We start from the raw sequence: 19,464 nt of genomic DNA on the forward strand, positions 1-19,464 counted from the left end.
GGAGTGCCTGGAGTGCAACAAGTGCTCGTAGCTGGTACAGGAAGAAAGAGGTAGTCCGTAGAGATTTTCTAGGAATGCATCTCCCCATCTCTAGCTTGTTAGCCGCAGAGAAAGGCACAGGGCTGAACTGAATTGAACTTTTTTGCTATTTCACATTCATTCAAGACTCTGCTCAGGAATCATCTTTTCTGGGAAGTCTCTCTGTCAACTCCCCTCCTTCCCAACACTGTCATTTTTGGCATCGTTCTGTTCCCCGGCTGTGTGCTCTCATCATGTATAACACTTGCCTGCTGGTGCTTGCCATGCTGTTGACTTGTCTGTTACAATAAACAGACTTTCCATGTCTGGGTGACTTCTAGAAACTTTAACAGGGTGTTTAGATGATGTAGAACAAATACCTAACTTCTCTGCCTCACTTTTCTTATCCATAAACTTGGGATAATAATAATACTTATGGATGTGAGTAATATCCCATTTGCTTCGAAATCAGTATTTTTTTAAAGGCTTGTCAAGAGAAGCAGTGGGAGTGGAGAAGAAACAAAGGAATCTGTAATGGTTGTGATCGATTCGCTGTAAACACCATTGCACTTGGACCAGCCTCAGCAGAGTTTTTGACCCCCTTTGGCTGTGCTCTGTGTCTGGAAGGTTGATTGCATTACCTGGGGTTCCTTGCTGACTGACCTCTCATTGTGTTTGGCCCATGGAAAGTACTGGTAGGTTGGGGAGTGGGAAGCAAGAGGTCTGGGCTATTTCTTATCTTCCCCATCACACTTCTGGAAGTATTTCATTCATTTTTATCCATGTGTGGGCCCTCCTACATGGGAACCCAGTTTTCATGGCTTCCCTGTCTTCTCACCTGCCCCGCTTTCTTGAGCCCTCGGGGTGGTGTTGGGTTTCTGTGGTAGTCTGATGATTTCTTTTTTGTTTGTTTACTTTAATTTAAAAATACTTTACTGCTAAATATGCTAAGAAGCGTCTCAGCCTTTAGCAGGAAGAGGCTCTTGTCTTGATGTTGAAGGCCTGCCGATCGCAGTGGTGACAGGGGAAGGCTGGATTGGCTATGGAAATTTCTTAAAATAAGACCACGGTGAGTTTGCCACATGGATCAATTCTTTCTTTCATGAAGATTTTTCTGTAGCGTGCAATGCTGCTTGATAGCACTTTGCCTGCAATAGAACTTCTTTCAAAATCGGAGTCAGTCTTCTCAAACTCTGCTACTCCTTTATCAACTAAGTTTGTGTTATATTTTCAGTCCTTTTTCGGTATTTCAACAATGTTCACAGCATCTTTACCAAGAGTCCAGTCCGTCTCAAGAATCAGCTTACTTTGCTCCTCCATAAAAAGCAACTCAACTCCTTATCCATTCAAATTTTATCATGAGATGGCAGGAATTCAGTCACATCTTCAGTCTTACTGATTTCTTATTCGTTGCCTTATCTCTGTCCACACCTCCCCAGTCCTTTACTAAAGCCTTTCTTTTGAATTTTTTTAATGTGTTCGTGAACTTGGTTTTCCTGGTGGATACAGCTCTCTAACAGGGAAATTGTGCTTGGCTCCTGGTGGGCACCTGAATTTTGTCATCTTTCTCCTATTGCCGTTGAACCAACTGAGAGCCTGTGGCCAGCCTGAGGAGAGACTCTCAGTACCCCTGCACTGAGAGCTCTTTCTCAGGCCTGATGGCTGGCTAATACATGGGCCTTTGGCATGCTGACTGCCCTGGCTTCCCAGCCTCAGTGGCAGAGAAGTGTCCCAGGGTTTATTGTAGCTGGTAGAGGATGGCCTTTTCTCTCAAAGGTTTTCCTCCACCATATCCAACTCCAATTTTGATCTTTCTACTACCTTGCTCCTTAAGGATGATCAAGGCTTCAGCATAGGAATTCAGGGGTGGGAGGCACAATTCAGTCTATTTCAGGTAGTGATAGAAAGCAAGAATTAGCAGACAGCCAGCTCACACATTTTAGGAAGAGAAATGCCTTCCTTCTTCCTCCTTTTCTGACATGGATGGATAACTTCTGTGATGTATATGTGAACACAACACAACTTCTAATGGCCTAGTATGGTAACCCTGGGGAGGACACGCTGGTGGGTGCTCACCTGGTATCACTCTGAACATCCTTACCTAGTGGCTACTGAGCTGCTATGCTCATGGCGCTCCTGGGCCCCAGTGGAGTCCATAGCTCTTGTAGATATCCTGGGTTGTCAAGCTTGCTGTGTTCAGAGCCTAGGCTGGGGCAGGGAAAACCTTCCCTCATGACCTCATTTGAACAAGCACCATCATTAAAGATAGGATGTATACTTTTCTTTAAAAAATATCCTTATTTCTAGTTATATAAGCACTATATTTATCATAGAGAATTGAGAACATACAGAAAATATATAAAGAGTCAAAAACACTGTCCTGATATCAAGGACATCAGAGACAGCAGAATTAACATGGTAATGCACCTCTTCCATTCTTTCCCCAAGCACATTTATGTGTGTGTGGGCATAGGTGTGTATGTTTACATTTGTGTTCATAGAAACATATGTTCATATATTAAGTCATGTAACCTGTTTGCATCAAGCTGGCATAAAAAATGGGAAGGTGATATTAATAGTCATAATTTATATTTTGCTGGCTTTTATCTCTATGTGGAATTATAGGTCTCTTGTCCAACTCCTCTTACAAAGGCCTGCTGAGTTATTTCCGGAAGTTCTAAGGGATTTCGCGGATGAACCCTGGAGCTACTTGTCTATCTCCTTCACTTTCACAGCTGTGGTCCTTACAGTGAGGTCTACTCTGAGGCCTCCATACCTCTGAATGTGCTTTGCCGTTGTGGTCAGGCCCACCATGAAACCTTTTCTACTGGGCACTGTCATATCTTACAGCTGCCGGGTACTCTTGCCCCTCCTAGTTACCTGGAGCCTTCCTCCGGGTATAGAAACACAGTTATGCTTTTTGGATTCTGTAGGGCAGCAAAGCCAGGCTGGGCTCCCTTGTAGAGCGGCGAGTCTCAGCCTCTGTTGCCTTGTACTTTGGGGTACAGTCAGGTCTGCTTTTTTCTTATGTAGCAATGTTTTCAGAGCTCTTTATAGAAAATGGTTGTGGTAAATAGTCTCAAGGGAGGGCTGCCCCTCGCCAGCTCTTCCCTCCAAGCTTGGGCTTGTAGCTCCTCACATCAGGAGATGGAATTGAATCCCCTACGCTTTGACTCTGGGCTGGTCTTAGCGACTTACTTTACCAAAAAGATGCATCCAAAAAGATGCATCCAAAAAGATGTTCTAGGCTCTCTGAGGTGAGGTTGTAAGAAGGCTTGCCATTCCTCCTGGGTCTCTTGGAATGCTCATTCTTGGGTCACTTCCTATGGAGAGTCCACATATAGCCATGTGTAGGCACTCCTTTTTCTTTTGAGATGGAGTTCCACTCTTGTTGCCCAGGCTGATGTGCAGTGGTGTGATCTTGGCTCACTGCAACCTCCGCCTTTGGGTTCAAGCCATTTTCCTGCTGCAGCCTTCCAAGTAGCTGAGATTACAGGCACCTGTCACCACGCCTGGCTCATTTTTTGTATTTTTAGTAGAGACAGTGCTTCACTATGTTGGCCAGGCTGGTCTTGAATTCCTGACCTCTAGTGATCTGCCCACCTTGGCCTCCCAAAGTGCTGGGATTACAGGTGTGAGCCACTGCGCCTGGCCGGCACTCCTTTTGAAAGTCCCTCTGCAGGGACAGTCAGCACCCACTGGCAGTCATGTGAGTGTGTCATCCTGGATAGACAGAGCCCTCAGATGACTCTAGCCCAAGCAGCCACCTAAGAGATCCTGAGTGAGAACTGCCTTGCTGAGTTAGCTCAGAGAGCCATGAATGAAAATAATAAATTGGTGTTTTAAGTCATGAAAATTTGGGGTAGTTTGTTATACAGGAACAGATAATCTGAACAGCAGCCCAAGTGGGCTCAGATATATTCTGAGCTCCCCACGAACTAAGGGATAGGTACCTTGTCTTCCTCAGAATGACCCCACCCTGCCTGTGTATGAAGCTTTGTGTCTGGGTTAAGCTTGTCTTCCTGGTCTCTTGTCTCCAGATAATGACTTCTCTCCCAGGATAATTCCACCAGGTTCATCCCATCATTCCACTTGCCATTTCCAGACATATCTCAATCCCAAGGGTAAACATGGCTTAAGGTCTAGCTGGAAACTCTGTCTATGCAGAATGAGGAGTTTACTGTAATACAATTGTATGTATTCATGAAATTCTTTTTTCCCTTAGTGTTCTAGTGTGGTAAATTTTCCATGTCACTAAAAATTCTGCAAAATTAATATTTCAACATTTGAATTTATGTCATTACTCATTTGTAAGATTTTGGAAAATTGCCCCCTCCTCCTTTTTTTTGAAAAAAAAAATTGTGAAGGAGGTTGAGATGAATATCTTTGTCCATACATTTTAAACCAGGTCTTTAAAACAATAATCAAGTATTCAGCAAAGGGTATGATTAAAAAAAAACCCTTGAAATATAATGCCACATCACTTTTCAGAAAGATTGTACCCAATGACTTGCCTCCAGTCAATTTGATAGGCAGAGATGGTATTTTGTTAGGATTTTAATTTGCTTTTCTTTGATTCTTAGTGATACTGGATGACAAATGATTTGAGTCTTTTCACATTTCTGCCACAGTTTTTCTCTTTCTTTATTTGTTATTAATTATCTACTATGTGCCAAGAAAGCAACTTGACACTAGAAAGTGAGAAGTTTGGCATACAACCCCTTGTGGGCTCCGAAGTGGGCCACAGGCTGGAGGAACAGAGTGAGGCAGAGAGCAGCTGGCCCGGGTCTCAGCGTGTTCTCACTCAGTCACCTGCTGGATCGCAGTGTGCTTCAGAGTTTGCTGTGGGGCTTTGTGGAAAGACATAGGCATGGCATTGGCTTCAGACATGCCTACCTTCAGATGCCGGCTCTGCCACTAACCAGCTGGGTGACTTTTGTCAAGTTATTTAATCTCCTCAGCATCAATTGCCTCAATGATAAAATGAAGAAAATGCCATGTTCCTTGTAAATCTGTTGTTAGGATAAAAAGAGACAGTAAGGCCGGGTGTGGTGGCTCATGCCTATAATCCCAGCACTTTGGGAGGCTGAGGCAGGTAGATCACCTGAGGTCAGGAGCTTGAGACCAGCCTGGCCAACATAGTGAAACCCCGTCTCTACTAAAAATACAAAAATTAGCTGGGCGTGGTGGCAGACACCTGTAATCTCAGCTACTTGGGAGGCTGAGCCAGGATAATTGCTAGAACCTGGAGGGGGAGGTTGCAGTGAGTTGTGATTGTGCCATTGTACTCCAGCCCATGGTAACAGCAGCGAGATTCCATCTCAAAAGAAAAGATATAGTAAAAAGCTAATAAAAATAAACATGGTATCCATTCAGTAACCTACCTCTTTATCTTTTGAGTCAATTTCTCCCTCCCTGCTGTACTGCTGCTAGACTGGCTACGTAATTTGTGGGGCCTTACTGCATTCAGCTCTAGCATTTCTTAGTTCTTTTACTGTTCCAGTTTTAACCTGGGCTCCCTGTTCAATGTATCATCCTCCCATCTGTTTGCCATATCACCTCTGATTGTCTTTCCCAAACGAAATCTAATTGTGTTGCTACTTTACTTAAGATCCTTCAAAACCTCCTTGATGTGATTGAGACCTGACTCCTACCAGCCTTCCAGCCTGGTTTCTTATTTTGCCATGCTCTGTCTTCTGGCTGTACAGAACTTCCTGGAGTCCCTGACACAGGCTTGACCTTCTTAGGGTCTGGTGCCTTTGAACATGCTGTATCTTTCTTTGGACCCTTTTTCTCCTCTCCTCTCTGTGTGGTTAACTCCTACTCATCTCTCAGGAATTAGCTCCAAGCTGGGTCAGGCACTCCCTCCTCCAAGCTTCCCTGTCCCAGCACACAGACAGGGAAATACACAATTCCTTCTCCATCACTGGATAATGGCTCCTTGAGGGCAGGATAACATCTTCATTTTGACACCCCTGTTATAGGACAAGAACAGGGTTTCTCAACCTCTACACTCTTGGCCAGGACAAGTTGCACAGTTTGTGGGACCCAGTACCAGACAAAGATACGGAGACCTTTGTTCAACAGTTGCTAAGAATTTCAACACGGCACTAGCATAGCATTAAACAAATGCAGATCCTTTCTGAGAGCTGGTTCCTGTCTGCTGCTCATGTGGCCGCCCATGAAACCAGCCCTGCTAGTGACATTTGGGGCCAGATTATTCTTTGTTGTGGGGAGTGTCCTGTGCACTGCAGGATGTTTAGCAGCATCCCTGGCCTCTTCCCATCAGATGCCAGTAGCACCCTGCTTATTTGTGACAACCACAAATGTCTCCAGAAGTTGCCCAAAGTTTCAGTAATTGCCCCCATAGAGAACTGCTGGGCTAGAAGACCTTAGGCACTCAAGGATGTATGTGTTAGTCAGGGTTCCCTACAGGGACAAAACTAATAGGATCTACGTATATAGGAAAGAGAGTATAGTAAGGAGAGTTGGTTCACATGATCACGAGGTAACACTCCACAATAGGGTGTTTGCAAGTTTAGGAGCAAGGAAGCCAGTGGTGGATCAGTCCAAGTCCCACAACCTCAAAAGCAGGGAAGCCGACCATGTAGCCTTCAGTCTGTGGCCAAAGGCCCAAGAGCCCCTGGAAAACCACTGGTGTAAGTCCAAGAGTCCAAAAGCTGAAGAACTTGGAGTGTGATGTTTGAGGGCAGGAAGCATCCAGCATGGGAGAAAGATAGAGGCCAGAAGACTCAGCAAGTCTAGCTCTTCCACATTCATCTGCCTGCTTTATCCTAGTCATGCTGGCAGCTGATTAGATGGTGCCCACCCAGAATGAAGGTGGTCTGCCTCTCCCAGTCACTGACTCAAATGTTCATCTCCTTGGCAACACCCTCACAGACACACCCAGGATCAATACTTTGCATCCTTCAATCCAATCAAGTTGACAATATTAACCATCAGGATGTACCTGTGCTGTTTTAGAGATAAGGGCAACGTGCTTTGGGGAACCCATCCAGTCTGAGGGAGGCTTCCTGGAGATGTGATGTTTCAGGGGAAGTGCCTAAGGAGAAACAGTATTTGGATAGAATGATAGAACGGGTAAGCAGTATTTGGATAGAATGATAGAACGTACAACCCGGCTAAGTAAGCTCACTGAACAAGAACCCCAAGGGGTGTTGGGAGAAGACTATCCAATAAAGCCAGGGAAACCTCAGAAACCTCCTGATGAGTCCCCAATGTGGGGTTTTACTTGGGTGAGCAGAATTTCCCCAGGCTGTGAGATTTATAATGAGAAAGCAGCTTTGAAGTTCTTCCCTTAGGGTTTTTTCAGGGTTAGGAGTAAAGAAATCCTTGAGGATGACAAGGAACCCTGCACTGTAAAACCCTGGGAAGGCTTCCTTAAAAACAGGGGTCCTGATTGCCACCCTCAGCCAGCCTAAATACTTACACGTATGTTACTCACTGGAGCTGGGCATGGCCTGTCTTTTCCTCTCCCTCAGGTGCTCCTACCTGCAAGGACTTTTGAGGATGCTGCAAACAGGTTATCCCATACATCTTGCTGGGGAAAGAAGATGGAATGCTGTGGCTTTAAGGGCTGGAGAATCCAGGTGGAGATGGCAGGTGTATTTCTTGGGGCCAATGCTGGGAAACCAGTTGTCAGGTCAGATGTTGAGAAAAATGGTGAGCTCCTTAGACCCATGTGAAGGAAAGGCTTCTTATCTTCCTCAAGCCAGGACCACCTGGTCAAACCTTGCTACTGATCAGTATCCTTTGGTTCCCATAAAAATAGCTGCTTGGAGAAGGCATTCTCCTGAAAGGAAGGAGAGCAGAGGTCAGATGAGATTCCAGGAGATGCAGATGATGGGACCCTTCATGGAGTTGGGTCTTCTCCGAAGCCCCTGACCTTAACACACTCGTACACACACCTCTACATTCTAGCTGTGTGACTTGCAAAAGTTACTTAACCCTTCTGTGCCACAGTTTTCTCATCTTTAAAATGGGTGCAGGAATACTATTGACTTCATAGGGTTGTATTGGGTAAAATGAGATTTTGCATGCATGTGAAGGGGCCAGCCTCTTCCCACAATGGCTAGAACATAATGCCAATTAATATCTATTAAAGTCTTTCCTTATTTATTTTTTATTTGAGATTCAGGCATACATGTGCCTGTTTGTTACATGAGCATTACATGCATAATAGTGGGGACTGGGCTTCTAGTGTACCCATCACTCAAATATTGGACATTGTACCCAGTAGGTAATTTTCCAACCATCCCCCTCCTCCTGCTTTCTTCCCTTTAGAGTCCCTAGAGTCTATTTTTCTCCCATCTTTATGTCCATGTTTATGGGCATGTTTCTGTCTGTGTCCCCATCTTTTGTCCTCTTTGTTTAGCTCCCACTTACAAGTGAGAACTTGCGATATTTGATTTTTTGCTTCTGAGTTACTTCACATAGGATAATGCCCTCCGGCTCCATCCATGTTGGTGCAGAGGACATGCTTTCTCTCTGTTTCATGGCTGTGGAGTATTCCATATGTGTATCACATTTTCTTTACCTAATCAACGTTGGTGGGCACTTAGGTTTGTTACATGGCTTTGCTATTGTAAATAGTACTTAAAACCTTCTTTTCATCATCTGCTCTACTCAGGACCCTTCAAGTGAATCTAGATCAACCATGTACTTACAGTCACACTACTTTCAGCAAGGTTCTCAGTTCCAAGCAATGGAAATTAGTTTCTATCCTCCACAAAATTGTTGGAAGGGTATTTTAGAGGTTCCAGATTCAGCAGATTCTAGAGGTTCAGATTTCAGAACTAGACAGAATGATCAGGGAGACAAAGAGCAAGAAGCAAACCTTCACCTTTTGGAAGATGGCTAGGTTGATCATCCATGGTGCCCTCACCATGGACAGCGGCTGTGAGTGAACCCCAATCCTCACTCACCTGGGCAAATTTGTTGGCAGCTGGGGCAGGGAAGAGGGAGGGTTTCCCCACCACTCAGGCTTTGATAGAGACGGTAGGCTGCTCCTCACTGTGGGGTTTCCCTCCAACTAATTGAGATGTGGCTGCACAGCCAAGAAGAGCTAACAAACATCCTCCTTTGCCTACTTCTTTGAATGTCCCACCTCCACACAAATCTCTCTATATCTGCTTATCGAACACATACACACACACATACATATTTTTCTTACAACTGAAATGGTATCAGCCTCTCCCAAAAGAACAAAAACAAAAGCCTGACCAGTTACTGTAGCCCTACTATGCCTCTAGTTATTTCTCAAGCCCAAGGATTAATTGTAAAGTTCACTGTTACCATTAGCCACATATGTAATAGTGGGGCAAATGGAGAGGAAAGAAGAGGAAACGGCAGTAAAATATAGAAACACTTGACACTATCAGGAAGGAAGGAGACAGAGACTATGGCCTTCATTTCTCCATGACTGGTGTTTGTGGCTTCTCTTTATTATTTCATTTCAATGTTTGGCTTTGTTTTTGCCTTCAGCGAGCCCTTCACTGGTCACCCTGGTGGGTGCCCCAAAGTTTAGTTTTGAGGGATGTGAGCCCTTGGTGTGTATTGGGCTGAAGAGGTTTTCCACTGATTTTACTGCTAGATATGGCAGAAGTAGGAGCCACTGGTGGAGGGGGGTCCCTAAGTTTCATCTTACTTCTGCCTGCTCCCATAGTTGGCAATCCTGTTTTTCTTTGGCAATCAGGATCATAAACCATGGTCAGCTTGGTGATGGCCTCTTCTTGGCCTGTTTTCTCAGGGACATAAAGGAGTCTGACGTGACCTGAAGGTCCAGTTCAGTGTGATGGTTGTTATGCCCCTTTGTGGAAGCATTCCTCCCCAAAGCATAGCTTCTCCCAAGTCACTGAACTAACAGATCCCCAAATTGTAGGAATGGAAAGCAAAAGTTATAAGTGGGGCATGAGAAGTGCAAATCTTTCTTTTGTCCCTTGGTTCTGGATGCTTTATTCTGGCTATGAGAAAAAACATCATTCCCCCATTCAGAGTATTCATTACTTTCTGCAGGATAATACTCCATCTTGTGAGATGTTACCTGCTGACATGGGTAATTATTCTTTAACTCACCAGGACACTATTTCATGAGTACAGTAGCTTCTGTTCATGGCCTTATTCTAAAACCAAAAGAATCCCATGAGCACAAAGCCATTGTCTGCCTTTCTTCTTCCCTCTTTTCCTTCCATGCATCGCAAAATGGACTTAAAAAGGTACTGACTGAAGTTTTGCTTCCTGTGCAAATATCCCTTCTCTATGGTTTCTGGGTAGTTTCTGTCTCAGTCCACCAGTATGAGGTGTCACCCCATGTAGCTGTACATATGTGTTGCTGAACGAGATGAATTATGTCAGGAGTGGGCATTGCGGGAGTGTGAGCAGGCTGCCTATGACACTTGCTTGTGCCATAAGAACCTGTAAGCTTGGTCCCACAGGTGCTATTTTCATGGTGATGGCCTGCTGCTGGGCTCGGCCAACTTTCTGGCCAGGTGGAAGACCTAACACTCAGTTCATGGTGTCCAGCTTGGGGTGAGGGCTTATCTTGTGTCCCTCTTTCAGTTATTCAGTTGCCAAAAGGGCCCAGTAGCAATCCAAAAGGTGCTTTATAAAAGGGGCATAATCATTTGCCAAATAGGTCCCAGATTTGCCCTTAGACTTCAAGGGCTTTTTATTGTGATTCTTGTTTGGAGGCTTGCTGTAGGTGCTGGACAGCATTCTAAGAAACACTCTTGGATCTGCTGGGTCATCATATACGAGCTGCACCACTGACTGCATTACAGCCTGGGCTAGGCCAAGATCCCTTTCTAGTGAGTACTCCGCTCAAAGCTGGTAGTTTACTCCCCAAATGGGTTAACATGGCATATATAAGTGTAGTATATGTTGCCACCAAAATTCCAAGGCTCAGCAATTATTGTCCCTCTTTCTAAGTGGCAGAAGCACAAGGTACCTTAACATTCATTTTTGAGTGCCTATTGCAAAATGCCTTCAAATGCTGGCACTCATGGAATTCACAGAAATTAAGTCTCTACATTTTCATAGGATTTTTTTTTTTCTGTAGGATTTATGGCTTGCATGTATCCTACCAAAATTATCTATGGTGCTTGCTGTTTCCTATGTTTTGGTCCTGACAACATAAGGCAATTGATATAGTGAACTGACGTTCTGCCACCTGGGAGAGGAATATGGTCAAGGTCCCTGTGGCTTAAGCTACGGCACACACCAGGAGTTTTGATACTTCCTTGAGACAGAACGGTTGTATCTATTCTTCCATTGTATACTGTTTCTCCTAGGTAAAAGCAAACTTCTGCCAGCGTTTTCTGTTACTTGGTATAGAAAAATTCCAGTCACTGTCTACCAAGTCAGATACTGATAATTTACTTCTTGTAAGGAACAAATTTAGAATAGCAGTTTGTGTTGGAGATACCTCCTAATTCTCTTTCTTCAAAATCAGTATCATCTGTCAACTGTCAAACACTGGTGATGACATTAGTGCCTAGAATTCCCCCTCTGAGTTCCCTGGGACCCAATAAATAACATTCTTCCCATTTTAAGCTTAAAGCCCATTGAGAGACAGAAAGAGTAATCATATATTAAAACATTGCATTTATTATTCAAAATGCTGGTTGGAGAACGTGGCTTTAGATCTGAGGCCAAGTGGGTTTGCTTATATCTCATTCCTGAATTTTCACTTCCTCCTGGTTATTGGCATAGCAGAACCATGACAGGTCTTGTCCTGTAGCTAGAACCTGCCACAGTCAACTCATGGCATGGAGAAGTAAAATCTGTGCGTTCCTTTAGGCAGACCAGTCAAAAAAAGAGAAGGAAGTAGTAGTCTAATTTCTTCCCCTAAAACTTGATAATCACATATATCATACTTCTCATGAAAAAAAATCAGTGGTGGCTGAGCTGGTCGCTCACACCTGTATTCCCAGCACGTTGGGAGGCTGAGATGGGTGGATCACCTGAGGTCAGGAGTTTGAGACCAGCCTATCCAACATGGTGAAGCCTCAAATTTACTAAAAAAACTACAAAAATTAGTGGGGCATGGTGGTGGGCACCTGTAATCTCAGCTACTCAGGAGGCTGAGGCAGGAGAATCGCTTGAACCTGGGAGGCAGAGGTTGCAGTGAACCGAGATCATACCACTGCACTCCAGTCTGGGTGACAGAGTGAGACCCTGTCTCACAAAAAAAAAAAAAAAAAAAAAAAAAATCAGTGGGGAATGGGAAAGAGGACAGCAGTATTGCTGTACTTGTTATGCTACTAGGCAAAGACATGAGTCTGGGTAGATGGCAGTTGGCCTCACATCACTCCCTACTCACTGTGACTCCTCATACTTGGAATCAATTGTGCCTGCCGTGAATAAATCTAACTACTCCTTCAACTTTGTATCCTTTGCTTTCATGCCTGAGAGGTGGGACTAGGTTATGTGTTTGTGCTGTGGCTTCTAAGGCGTGCACTTATAGAACATCTTTCATCTTCAGTTGTGACAGTAATAAGGAGGGCACTGTGTCTACTAATAGTGTATATAAAGACTCCTCCCTAATAGGAATAGGGATCGAATACTGAGCAGCCAAAAAACTAAGTAATAGCTACTAGACTCCCAGAGTGTTCATGTCTGTGCACTCCAGGGTGGGGTGCTTCATCTGTGTGATCATCAAGGCAACTTCTGGTTGGCAGGTTCTGACCCACTTTCCTCACTATTCCTATTTTCTTAGCACCTGGCATACTAATTGCCAGCGCCATTGCCTAGAAATATTCTCTAGACTGGGTTTCAGAACTCTCCTTCAGGGCATACATTTTACTTTGTCTCTTTGTAACTGCAGAAAAATGATTATTCTCCTGGATCAGCCCCAACCTAAGGCTCTATGAGTCTCCTGGGGCTTGCTTCAATTTTGTTCAGAAAACCAGGGTTTACTGAGCACTTGCTCTGTGTTCTCGTGATCGCAGGTGCTGAAGACACAGAGTGGGTCAAAAGCAGTATGTACTCTTTAAATGCTTCCCATCTTGAGGGGTGGGGGCTCCCAATCTGTTGTTATTGTCTGTTTTTCTGTCTAGATTTTGTAATAGACTGTGGGTAAAGGAAGACTTCATTTGAGGAAACACTTCATGATTTAGGCTAGAGTGTTTGTGTTAGTTTCCTCGGACTGCCCCAACAAAACAAAATATCACAGACTGGTTGGCTTAAAACAGCAGAAATTTATTTTCTCATATATATATATATATATATATTTTAGAGACAGGACCTTGCTCTGTCACCCAGCTGAAGTGCAGTGGCATGATCATGGCTCACTGCAGCCTTGACCTCCTGGACTTAAGTCATCATTCCACCTTAGCCTCTCAAATAGCTGGGACTACAGGTGCATACCACCACATCTGGCTAATTTTTCAACATATTTATCTTGTAGAGATGAAGTTTCATCATGTTGCCCAGGCTGGACTCCAACTCCTGGGCTCAAGTGATTCTCCTACTTTGGTGTCCCAAAGTTCTGAAATTACAGGTATGAGCCACTGTGTGTGGTTCTCATAAGTCTGAAGACTAGAAGTCCAAAATCCAGCTTTTGGCAAGGCTGGTTCTGTTTGGAGGTACTGATGATGAATCTGCCGCAGGCCTCTCTTCTGGTGGTTGCCAGTAATCCCTGATGTCCCTTGGTTTGTAGCTGCATGACTCCAACCTCTGGCTCTGTCTTCGGATGGCTTTCTCCCCTGGGTCTGTGTCTCTTCTCCTTGTCCTATAAGGATGTCCATTATATTATGGCCTATCCTAAACAGTATGACTTAATCTTAACTGTTATATCTACAAAGACTATTTCTAAATAAGGTCACACTCACGGGTATCAGAGGTTAGAACCTCACGTATCTTTTCTTATGGGAGACAATTCAACCCATAATGGCACTAAATTTTTAAAAGATGTCTTTCAACTTGATTTTCTTAAACCAAATGCATTTTTTTTTGTCTTTGAAATGTCTTTAGAAGCAGCTCCTCTTCTAAAGTTTTCTATTCTAATTATTATCATTCTACAAAATTGTTTAAACTGAAGATTCTATGGGCTGCATGTCTGGTAGAAAAATGTCCTCCAGTTAAAGGTGTGACCTACTTCAAAGAAATTAAAGAAACTCTTAGAATTCCAGTCCAGGGAGAAGTAAAACATTCCTTAATTGAAATACTAAGAGTCTTGGTAGGTAGGTATCAGCAAATGGTAAGCCTTATTTTTTGAAGGAAAGAAAAAAAATCCAGACAAATAAAATACTCTTTACATTCAGGATATGGCCAACTTTTCATATAAAGAAAGAAGAATTCTTCAAATATATTTGTTTCAGTTCAACATTTATGCTTTCAAGGATCTTATTATTTGGCAGTATCATAACCCCTCACATTCATACAATGAATGGAAATTTACTAAGGGGTCATAGAATAACTCATTTGTGCCTTAAAATAATCATGAGAGAGAAAGATCAAAGAGACTCCTGATTTACATATAAGGAAACTGAGGCAGACTAGAGAGCCAAACAGACTTGGTAATCAGAAAGCTGGTTAGCAATGGAGTCGAGAGCACTGGCTCTCTGGCCAAAAGTCATAGATAATTCTGCAGGGCATGCTGGTGGAGGGTGTAGGCTTTTATTTTATTTTTTAATCCTTCATTCAACTTGAATAAGATAGAACAATTTCTAAATAAATGTCTCTGAGCCAGGACTTTGCTAAGTGCTATGGATACATAGTTACTGCCCCCAAATCAGCAAATAATTTCACAAGAGTTGATACTCCCAGGAGTCTAAGTGTTGTGTAGAGAGATGCCAAGGATTCCACAGAGGGGCTGATTCAATTGCTGAGGGAGAAGGGATGGGTCCACATGGGCTTCACGAGTTAGGGGACCCAAGCTGAGTCTTGCCGGACAAGGAGAGTAAACCAAGTGAGATTGGGGGTGGGGGGGTGGGGCTGATGTTTGCATGCAGGGGAAAGTACATGGGCAAAGGTATGGCACATGTGATGAGGCTGGATCGATAAGCAGCGTGAAAACCTGTGTCTTAAACTTCGCTCAGAGGGTGATAAGGTCTAGAAAGGGAGAAAAGTTTATTTTAAACCATTGACTCTTAACTAAGGACTATTTGCCCCTTCTCTATCCACCTTCGGCTGAGACGTTTGGCAACATCTGGGGACATTTTTTTCTTGTCACAATGGTGAGGTGGAAGTTGCTACTGATATCTCATGGGTAGAGGCCAAGAGTGCTGCTAAGCCTTCTACAAGGCACAGGACAGCCTTCCTACAACAAAGAAAAGATCTGGCCAAAAGCATCAACAGTGCCAAGGTTGAGAAGCCTTGTTTAAACAAAGGAATGATATATCTGATTTTGTTTTTCTGTTTTAGAGACAAATTGTAAATTTCTTTAAGAGCTAGGGAATTGCTGTATGACCCAGCGGCCTTGTTTATTTTGAATGTTCTTTCTTCTATAATAGACTGAATAGATGATATTTTCATTTTCTGTTTTCTTTTAATTCTTCTCTATTTTCTGTTATCTACCAGAGAGTAGTTGACGGGATCATAGTCTATGTGAATTGTGCAGTGCACAAAGTCCCACATGGCAGGCTTGATGGGAACTGTGAGCCTTGACAAGTCATTCAATGAATACCTGGCTGAGTGGAGTGACCTTAATAGAGCAGCATTTAAAATTAATCACCCAAGTAGTACTTCTTTTTAGTGTCCAGCACAGCCTGGCAGAGGAGCTCAGAATTTGATGAATGATTGAACAAATGAATGAATGATTGAGCATCCCAAAGAATGGGAAAACTAATTGGATACCAGGTGATGCCAAAGGAGAAACTTGTCATTAAAAATCCCAGCAAGGTATCCTACCAAATTTCTGGAGTGCATTGGAGTGGAAACGAACAGCCCTGTGCCAGGGTCCTCTTGGCTGACGCTTCAGAATCCTGCTTAGTGAAGGGCCCCTAGAGTAGAGGCTGGGTTTAGACTCTGGAAAATTACTAGGTTTTCTGGTCTCCTGGGCCCTCTGCAGCCTTATCAGTGAAGCTTTGTCAGTGTTTCCATCATAAACCCTGGGTATGGGGCTAAGTGACCTATAAAATCTGAATCTAGGCCAAAGCTGGCAGGCACAGAGCCTGTTAAGATGCAATTAGTTTGTCTCAAGGAGTCTTCGGTTGGCTTCTTTGCTTAATTGGGAGAGCACAACCAAGAAATACAGAGGCTTGGTGCTCCTTCTGTCTCTAAGGACAGACGGAAAGGTTTCTATTGCAGGGAAGAAAAATAGGCCAGTCTCTAACACAGAGCTCTGGGAAGTAGGGGTTTGAAAAGGATCACCCACCAGAAGTTGGGAAATACATCTGGACAGGTGCCAAAGACATCTCTGTGCCTAAGGCCAGCCCATGACCTTCTAGATCTTTCCTTATGGTTAACTTACATGATCCTTAAGGTCTTTATTTTTTTTCAAGATGGAGTCTGGCTCGTTGTCCAGGCTGGAGTGCAATGGTGCGATCTTGGCTCACTGCAACTTCCGCCTCCCAGGTTCAAGCGATTCTCCTGCCTCAGCCTCCCAAATTGCTGGGATTATAGGCATGCACCACCACACCAGGCTAATTTTGTGTTTTTTGTAGAGACAGGGTTTCTCCATGTTGGTCAGGCTGGTCTTAAAGTCCCGACCTCAGGTGATCTGCCCACCTTGGCCTCCCAAAGTGTTGAGATTACAGGTATGAGCCACCGTGCCTGGCCAAGGTCTGTTTTTATACCTGGGTGGGGATGTTCTGGGATGCTTGCTTAAAGCCATGCTTCACACTTAAGCCCCGCCTTGTCCATTGTGACTTAATGCATCATTTCATTCATTGCCAATTATTACTTCTTTGTTCAGGTTGAACAGTAAGGAAGTATAAAGAAATCAGACCTGGCCCTGAATACAGGCATTGCCCCTTGCCTGAGTTACACAGTAGTAAAACCGCCAATCCCTTAGAGCCTCAGTTACCTTACTTTTAAAGTTGGGAAGATAATACCTAATTTATGGCATAGTGATGAAATCTAAATGATACATAATTTGTAAAAAGACCCTAACACTGTGTCTGGCCAAAAAAACAATAAAGTGTTCCTTAAATAGCACCTTTATGCCATTAGTAATAGTACTACCACAATGATAACAAGGTAACAGATGCCTTCCCTGGGGTGTATACAGTGCTGTTAAAACTCAAAGGAGTACATGTTTGAGGGTGGGTAGAGGTGAGAGAGGAGTCAAGGAAGACATCATGGAGGAGGTGACATGACCTGAGACCTGAAAGATGGATTATGAATTATCCAGGCAGAGAAGATAATAAAAACCTTTTCTGTTAGCAAGAACAGCCTATGCACAACTATTGAGTGTGCATGGTCAGTGTGGGGGCAGGAGGGTGCAGGGTGGAAGGAGGCGGGGAATGGAGATGAGCTACTGGCCTCACTATGAACCTGAGCAGATTGAAACAATCTGTTCTTCCTCTTCTCCTGCCTCTTCCCTTTCTCATTTCTGTTTTTAGACCATTTTCTTACATGCAGATTTGTTAATGCATAGATAAGCTTCATGAGGGAAGGAACTTGCCCTGGATCACACGGTGAGTCCCGGCACCAGGATCTGAGCTCAGCACTCTCCCATGGAGGCTGTGGCTTTCTCTTAGCTCCTCTTTCTCCAGCAGGGCTGACTGCCTACCTCTCCGATCTGCTCAGCTTTCTACCCCCACCCTCTACCTTACTCCTGTACCCTGCCCAGCCAGAGGGCTCACTCCTGTAAAGTTCTACCAAAGTCCTTTATGACACCTTAGTGCAGCCTTCTCTCTCCGCTATGCCACACGTGGGCTTGTTAATTCCTTAGAGGTGTACTTATGGCACACCTTTGAGATGAAGGCACAGGTATCCAGGGAACATTTTCATGCTGGGAAAATGCTGGTAGGTGTCTACTTTCCAGAGAAGGGCAGGGATCAGCAGAGATTTGGAAGCATGCAAGGGAATAGACATTTTGAATACCTACTATTGCTGAAGACTGTACTGGGGACTCTTACATCTGAAACCTGGGTTCAAATCCTGACCGTGTTACTAAATATCCCAGGCAAATTACCCACATTTCCCAAATTTAATTTTTTCATGAGTAAAATGGGATAGGAATGCTGACCTATTCCAGAAAAGAAAGATCAAATCCCCCCAGCCTTCAAGAGTATATGATTTGAATATTCCCTCTTATCTGTTTAGATGTGGAAGAGACTCTTAGATTGAACACATGACTCCCTTGTTCATCAGTTGAATTATCTAACTGAAGCAGTGGGGAGTGGAAGAAGGAACACGGGGCCTGGAGTTAGGGCTAGAACCCTGATGCTCTGTCTGCCAGCTTGGGAACGTCTTTGTCAGAAGAGAAAATTGATTGTAAGGGGAGCAGCCCCTGCTTGCTCCTTTGTGTGACTGGAGAAGGGGATGCTTAGGCACAGTGAAGAGACCCATTCAGGTTAAACAAACAGTGCGGAAAAGCTGGAGAGACAGAAAAAATACCCCAGGAGGCTTCTGCTTCCTCAGAGCCAGGTCCACTAGTTTGTGTTGTCTGTTCCTGGAGGGGCACCCCATCAGGGAAGGAGTGCTGGACTTGGAGTTAGCAGATTCTACCACCTAACAGCTGGGTGTCCATGGGCAAGTCACTTAACCCCTAAGTGTTTCTCATATGCCAAAAAACATTCATGTTAATTTCTGGAGGGATGACTGCCCTGGCACACAGTGAACAGTATGTAAATCCCACCCTCAAAAACCCTTTTCTCCAAGGACTGCCCCCAGCCCCAGGGCACAGCTCAATAAAGTCTCCATAAAACTCAGCTTCTCTCAGTCCAGCTTCAGAAATTACAGCAAGTCGATTCATCACATTGTTTGAATTATGGTAATATGAAAATATGGAAAACCCACAGGGAGTCAGCCTTTTCCCATATATAAAACAGGGTTATGGTCCCATATAAACTTTTAAAAGAGAATAGTTTATATAATATGCATCTGATTGAAAAAAGAAAAGGAAAGAACAAGAAAAGAAAAAAGTATACCTTGGCAAACAATGTAATTCAAGTCGACATCCTGGCTTGGGAGTCTCTCTTGCTTTTCCCTTGATCTTCATTCCTCATCTCCATAGCATCCCTTATCGGTGCCCTGGCAGCAGGGGGCTGGGGCTTTTCTGTGGCTCCAGAGTCCTGCTGCCTCCTCAGGACCTCTGAATTCATCCACTCTTCCCCATCTCCAGTGTCATAGCCCACACCCGGCACCAACATTCCTGACTTGGACCATGGACCACCTTGCAATGAATTGCATTATGTCCACTGAGGTTGCAGTAAGGAGGATAAATGGGGGTAAGAGGCAAGTTGGGGCACATTAATCTGTGCATGTCTGTCCCAGAAAAGACCTTGAAGATGCCCTTTGGAGTTGTCAGGATGGAGC

General features: G+C 44.1%; 2 long non-coding RNA genes across 14 annotated transcripts in view; one reads left to right on the forward strand and one right to left on the reverse strand.

Annotated features, from left to right (window-relative positions):
• The window catches only part of LOC118142950 (uncharacterized), a 99,959-nt gene that overhangs the window by 23,286 nt on the left and 57,209 nt on the right, over positions 1 to 19,464 (forward strand). The window lies entirely within an intron of this gene.
• On the reverse strand, positions 4,609 to 17,771 carry LOC118142951 (uncharacterized). Of its 3 annotated transcripts, none has more exons than XR_004726941.3 (4): positions 16,451 to 17,771; positions 7,531 to 7,831; positions 6,989 to 7,081; positions 4,609 to 5,030 (listed from the first exon to the last, which is right to left on the reverse strand). It is a non-coding gene; the product is annotated as an uncharacterized LOC118142951 (long non-coding RNA). The 3 variants fall into 3 exon arrangements; XR_004726940.3 differs by having other exon boundaries at positions 7,469 to 7,831; XR_013520488.1 differs by lacking the exon at positions 6,989 to 7,081 and having other exon boundaries at positions 7,469 to 7,831.

Source organism: Callithrix jacchus, chromosome 7 (assembly GCF_049354715.1).
Source record: "Callithrix jacchus isolate 240 chromosome 7, calJac240_pri, whole genome shotgun sequence".
Lineage (NCBI taxonomy): Eukaryota > Metazoa > Chordata > Mammalia > Primates > Cebidae > Callithrix > Callithrix jacchus.